Source organism: Aquarana catesbeiana, linkage group LG05 (genome assembly GCF_042186555.1).
Source record: "Aquarana catesbeiana isolate 2022-GZ linkage group LG05, ASM4218655v1, whole genome shotgun sequence".
Taxonomy (NCBI): Eukaryota; Metazoa; Chordata; class Amphibia; order Anura; family Ranidae; genus Aquarana; species Aquarana catesbeiana.
The window spans coordinates 16,860,300-16,867,674 of NC_133328.1; positions in this window are offsets into that span (position 1 = coordinate 16,860,300).

Genomic DNA, 7,375 nt, shown 5'->3' on the forward strand with positions numbered 1-7,375 from the left:
AGTTTAGGGAAGATCCCCGTTTTCGGAAGGACAGGACGAAGTTCCGGCTCTGCAATCATTCTTCAACAAGAGGACTTTGCCAAGAAAAGCAATGAAGGTGTTCTGTGACCATTAGATGTCTATGTATGGTGTAGAATGGACATAGCTCACCTCAGCTTCATTCTTCAATGGTTTTCCAGAAGTAATAATCCGATGATGTCTACTAAAAACATATTTTTTTTCTAACACAATCAAATTGTATGTTGGGGGGGGGGGGGGGGATGTGATTTTTGTCAAAATGTTTCTGCTAATAAAATTAAAACTTGTTTTGGAAAAAAAAAAATATTTTAGAAGTGCAATTCCATTATTTAGTAGTTAAACACAAAGAGGACTGAGGGGAAAAACATGCAAAACAAACTCAAACATAGACGGGGATAATGCCGCGTACACACGAGCGGACTTTCTATCCTACTTGGTCCGGCACACTTTCCGACGGACTTTGTCCGCCAGGTGCGCCGGACTTTAAAACGGACGGACTTGCCCACACACGCCGGGACTTTCCGGCGGGCTAAGTCCGCCCGTCTTTCCGACGGACTTTCGCCGGAGTTCCGGCGGACTTTCAGAATGAACGGACTTGCCCACACACGGACAAGTCCGTTCATTTTGAACGTGACTCAGGTGCGACGGGACTAGAAAAGGATGTCAATCTTGCCGCTTTTATCGGCGAGATTGACACCTTACTAGCCCCGTCGCGGGGCATACCAGGCCCTTAGGTCTGGTATGGATTATAAAGGGGAACCCCGCTACGCCGAAAAAACGGCGTGGGGTCCCCCTAAAATCCATACCAGACCCCGATCCGAGCACGCAGCCTGGCCGGTCAGGAAAGGGGGTGGGGACGAGCGAGCGCCCCCCCCCCCTCCTGAACCGTACCAGGCCGCATGCCCTCAACATGGGGGTGGGTGCTTTGGGGGAGGGGGGCGCCCTGCGCCCCCCCCCCCCAAAGCACCTTGTCCCCATGTTGATGAGGACAAGGGCCTCTTCCCGACAACCCTGGCCGTTGGTTGTCGGGGTCTGCGGGCGGGGGCTTATCGGAATCTGGGAGCCCCCTTTAATAAGGGGGCCCCCAGATCCCGGCCCCCCACCCTATGTAAATGAGTATGGGGTACATGGCGTAGGGGCTTCCCTTTATAATCCATACCAGACCTAAGGGCCTGATATGCCCCGCGCTCGCCGCAATAGGAAAATGTGTTTTTCCTATTGCAGCGAGCGTGAGATGCAATACCCTGCCCTCGTGTTGCATCTGGTCCGTCGGACCAGCATACACACGAGCGGGCTTTCCGTCGGACCAGCACACACACGAGCGGACTTTCCGCCCGAAACTGAGTCCGGCGGAAAGATTTAGAACTTTCTTCAAATCTAGGTCCGGCGGGCTTTTGGGAAAAAGTCCGCCGGAAAAGTCCGCCGGTGCCTACACACGGGCGGATTGTCCGGCACACTCTGGTCCGCCGGACCAAGTATGCCGGAAAGTCCGACCGTGTGTACGCGGCATAACCCTTAGTACACCTTTGTTGCAGCTACAGTGTTAGGATTTCACTATACTGGGACCCCAAGTGTTAGGATTTCACTATACTGGGACCCCTAAGTGTTAGGATGTCATTATGCTGGGACCCCTAAGTGTTAGGATTTCACTATACCGGGACCCCCAAGTGTTAGGATTTCACTATACTGGGACCCCTAAGTGTTAGGATTTCACTATATAACGGGACCCCCAAGTGTTAGGATTTCACTATACTGGGACCCCTAAGTGTTAGGATTTCACTATACCGGGACCCCCAAGTATTAGGATTTCACTATACTGGGACCCCTAAGTGTTAGGATTTCACTATACTGGGACCCCTAAGTGTTAGGATTTCACTATACCGGGACCCCCAAGTGTTAGGATTTCACTATACTGGGACCCCTAAGTGTTAGGATTTCACTATACTGGGACCCCTAAGTGTTAGGATTTCACTATACCGGGACCCCTAAGTGTTAGAATGTATGTATATTGTTGGCAACTTCAAGTGTTAGGATGTCAGTATACTGGCCCCAAAGTGTTAGGATGCTACTATGCTTGGACCCCTACGTATTAGGATATCATTAGGCTGGGATCCCCTAGTGTTAGGATGTCACTATATGGGGACCCTCAAGTGTTAAGATGTCATTATATTGTCCCCCAAGTCTTAGGATGTCACTATACTGGGACCTCCAAGTGTTAGGGGCCAGTATAATGACATCCTAACACTTTAGGGGTCCCAGCATAGTTACATCCTAACACTTGGAGATCCCAGCATAATGATGTCCCAACACTTGGGGGTCCCAGTATAGTGACATCCTAAGACACGAGGGTCCCAGCATAATGACATTTCAACACTTTGGGGTCCCAGCATAATGACATCCCAACACTTGGGGGTCCCAGCATAATGACATCCCAACACTTGGGGGTCCCAGTATAGTGACATCCTAGGACTTAGGGGCCAGTATAATGACATCCCAAGTCCTAGTGTTTGGATGTCATTACACTGTCCCCCAAGTGTTGGGATGTCATTATGCTGGGACCCCCAAGTCTTAGGATGTCACTATACTGGGACCCCCAAGTGTTGGGATTACATTATGCCGGGACCCCAAAGTTTTAGAATGTCATTATGCTGGGACCCCCAAATCTTAGGATGTCCCTATACTGGGACCCCCAAGTGTTGGGACGTCATTATGCTGGGACCCCCAAGTGTTAGGATGTAACTATGCTGGGACCCTCAAGTGTTAGGATTTCTTTATAATGACCCCCAAATGTTAGGATGTCACTAACCAGGACGCTCAAATCTTAGGATGTCACTATACGGGGACACTCAAGTCTTAGGATGTCATTATAACGGGACTCACAAGCGTTAGGCTGTCATTAAACTGGGACCCCTAAGGGTTGCGATGTCTTAATGCTGGGACCCCCAAAGAGTTGGGATGTCATTACACTAGGACCCCAAGTGTTGGGATGTCATTATACTGTCGCAAGTGTTAAGACGTCATTATGGTGGGACATATTTGAAGAACACCTGTACCATGGAAGATGTACCCAAAAAAATTCAAACGGAGAACAAAGGTCACTAGTCACCAGTATTGTCTGTGGGCAACTTACAGCTGATCTTTTCTCTAGTATTGGTTTAACATGCCCCTTTCTACACTGTGTGGAGGTGGCAATCTTGGTGGAGGCAAGGCTTTACTTCCTCATGTCTCCCTGATGACCGGTAGGGTAGTGATTAAGCAGCAGGAGGGGAAGAAGCACAGATCCACAGAATGGATGAAGCAGAATCAGGGAGATCATTGCTCTGCAGGTCCTCAGATACAGCTTCCTCTCCAGCTAAGAGAACAGTTATCAACACAGCAGTGACCTACCCAGAGCTCTGGAAACTAGCAGTCAGAGGCAGTGCCTTAATGCCTTAATCAGGGGTCTCCAAACTTTTCAGCCCGAGGGCCACATTGTAGATTTTACAAATATTCGCGGCCCAAAAATAATTAGTTATTTACAAATGAATAAATAAAATTTAATTGTCCCTATCAGAGACTTTCTACGCATCTGTGTCCCCATCAGAGTCTCCTTGCACATCTGTGTCCCCGTCAGAGCTTTCCACACATCTGTGTCCCCATCAGAGCCTTTCTGCACATGTGTCCCCATTAGACATGTGCAATTCGTCTCGTTCCGAAAAAGTTTTTTAACAAATTTCGACAAATTCGTTAATTCGGAAATATCCGAATTAACGAAAACCCGTTTGACAAATTTTTCCAGAAATTCGAAAATCCAAAAATCGGAAATAATAACTAACTATAAAATTATAGGTATTGGAATTTCCTTTCAAGTTTGGCTGCGAACGCAACGAATACGAATTTATCTGAAGTTACGAATTATGCGAAATAACAAATGCCGCATCTAAATGAATGGATTTAATGCATTAATAATAAATAACAATAATAATAATAAAAACCTTTTATTATTATTATTTATTATTAATTTGTTCGGTTCCATTTTGTTTAGAAGCGACATTCATTATTTCGGATAATTCGTAACTTCGGATAAATTCTTATTCGTTACAATCACTAACAGCCAAATTTGAAAGGAAATTCCACTACCTATAATTTAATAATTAGTTATTATTAGTTAGTTAGTTGTTATTTGTAATTTTCTTTCTTATTTTCGAATTTATGAATTTTTGAATTTACATATTTACGAATTTTTTAATTTACGAATTGCGATCATAACGAAAGACCCAAAAAACGAAAAAAGAAAAAATGAATGAAACGAAAAATATTTTTTTGGCAGTGCACACGTCTAGTCCCCATCAGAGTCTCCTTGCATAACTGTGTCCTCTATTATAGTCTCCCCCACATCTATGTCCCCTATCATAGTCTCCCCCACATCTACGTTCCCTATCATAGTCTCCCCCACATCTATGTCCCCTATCATAGTCTCCCCCACATCTATGTCCTCTATCATAGTCTCCCCCACATCTGTGTCCCCTATCATAGTCTCCTCCACATCTATGTCCCCTATCATAGTCTCCTCCACATCTGTGTCCCCTATCATAGTCTCCTCCACATCTATGTCCTCTATCATAGTCTCCCCCACATCTATGTCCTCTATCATAGTCTCCTCCACATCTGTGTCCCCTATCATAGTCTCCTCCACATCTATGTCCCCTATCATAGTCTCCCCCACATCTATGTCCCCTATCATAGTCTCCACCACATCTATGTCCCCTATCATAGTCTCCACCACATCTATGTCCTCTATCATAGTCTCCCCCACATCTATGTCCCCTATCATAGTCTCCACCACATCTATGTCCTCTATCATAGTCTCCCCCATATCTATGTCCCCTATCATAGTCTCCACCACATCTATGTCCTCTATCATAGTCTCCTCCACATCTGTGTCCCCTATCATAGTCTCCTCCACATCTATGTCCCCTATCATAGTCTCCACCACATCTATGTCCCCTATCATAGTCTCCTCCACATCTATGTCCCCTATCATAGTCTCCCCCACATCTATGTCCCCTATCATAGTCTCCACCACATCTATGTCCCCTATCATAGTCTCCACCACATCTATGTCCTCTATCATAGTCTCCCCCACATCTATGTCCCCTATCATAGTCTCCACCACATCTATGTCCTCTATCATAGTCTCCCCCATATCTATGTCCCCTATCATAGTCTCCACCACATCTATGTCCTCTATCATAGTCTCCTCCACATCTGTGTCCCCTATCATAGTCTCCTCCACATCTATGTCCCCTATCATAGTCTCCACCACATCTATGTCCTCTTATCATAGTCTCCCCCATATCTATGTCCCCTATCATAGTCTCCACCACATCTATGTCCTCTATCATAGTCTCCCCCACATCTATGTCCCCTATCATAGTCTCCACCACATCTATGTCCTCTATCATAGTCTCCACCACATCTATGTCCTCTATCATAGTCTCCTCCACATCTGTGTCCCCTATCATAGTCTCCTCCACATCTGTGTCCCCTATCATAGTCTCCTCCACATCTATGTCCCCTATCATAGTCTCCTCCACATCTATGTCCCCTATCATAGTCTGTGTCCCCTATCATAGCCTCCCCCACATATATGTCCCCTTTCATAGTCTCCTCCACATCTATGTCCCCTATCATAGTCTCCTCCACATCTATGTCCCCTATCATAGTCTCCTCCACATCTGTGTCCCCTATCATAGCCTCCCCCACATATATGTCCCCTTTCATAGTCTCCTCCACATCTATGTCCCCTATCATAGTCTCCCCCACATCTGTGTCCCCTATCATAGTCTCCTCCACATCTATGTCCCCTATCATAGTCTCCTCCACATCTATGTCCACTATCATAGTCTCCTCCACATCTGTGTCCCCTATCATAGTCTCCTCCACATCTGTGTCCCCTATCATAGTCTCCCCCACATCTATGTCCCCTATCATAGTCTCCTCCACATCTGTGTCCCCTATCATAGCCTCCCCCACATATATTTCCCCTTTCATAGTCTCCTCCACATCTATGTCCCCTATCATAGTCTCCTCCACATCTATGTCCCCTATCATAGTCTCCTCCACATCTGTGTCCCCTACCATAGTCTCCTCCACATCTGTGTCCCCTATCATAGTCTGTGTCCCCTATCATAGCCTCCCCCACATATATGTCCCCTTTCATAGTCTCCTCCACATCTATGTCCCCTATCATAGTCTCCTCCACATCTGTGTCCCCTATCATAGCCTCCCCCACATATATGTCCCCTTTCATAGTCTCCTCCACATCTATGTCCCCTATCATAGTCTCCTCCACATCTGTGTCCCCTATCATAGCCTCCCCCACATATATGTCCCCTTTCATAGTCTCCTCCACATCTGTGTCCCCTATCATAGTCTCCTCCACATCTGTGTCCCCTATCATAGTCTCCTCCACATCTATGTCCCCACTGGCACAGTACAGAGCACCTGCACCTCCCAGCTCCCGCCCGCTGCTATACAAGCAGGCTAAATGCAGAAGGATCACTAATATAAAGTGCAGGCGGAAGCTGGGAGGTGCTGCACTGATGATGTCAGCACAGCATGACATAGCGGGAGGGGGGAGTGGTTTTGACTGCTGTTTGCTGGGACTTGCTGTTGAGAACAGTGGGGGCTTAGAAAAGCAAGCCAACCGGCAGTATCTGAGCGAGTCGGATGTGGCCATTGGGCCGGGGTTTGGAGACCTCTGCCTTAGATGATCTCACTCTGCAGATATACAGCTATGGAGGTCCAAGACAGGAGTGTCCAAGCACAGTCAAACAATGAAGGGCACTGCTATTTTCCAGGAGGGATTCAAAGTAAAGGGTAGTGCTTAGCCACAATTGTTATTTCTATAGGTTTCATATAACAAAGCAAAGCTTCATTTATTCTGTTCAGGTCCACTTTAACTGATACCACCAGAATAAACCCCTTTCCAAAAACGAATGGTAAACTGGGTAATCTCTGTGATATGAGGAATCCGTCTTGCTTTGCAGGCAATGTTTAAAGTGGGAGTCCACCTTAAACAAAAAATATTAAAAGCCAGCAGCTACAAATACTGCAGCTGCTGACTTTTAATAAATGGACACTTACCGGTCCCAGGGTCCAGCGATGCCGAAGCCGATCGATCGCTCGTCTCTCGGCTGCCCCCACCGCCATCCTCGGTCAGGGAATCAGGAAGTGAAGCGTTGCGGCTTCACTGCCCGTTTCCCTACTGTGCATGCACGAGTCGCGCTGTGCGTCTACACTGGTCCCCGTTGTGTTGTGGGAACTGTGTGTTTCCCACAACACAACGGGGGGGGGGGGGGGCATTTGCGGCTAG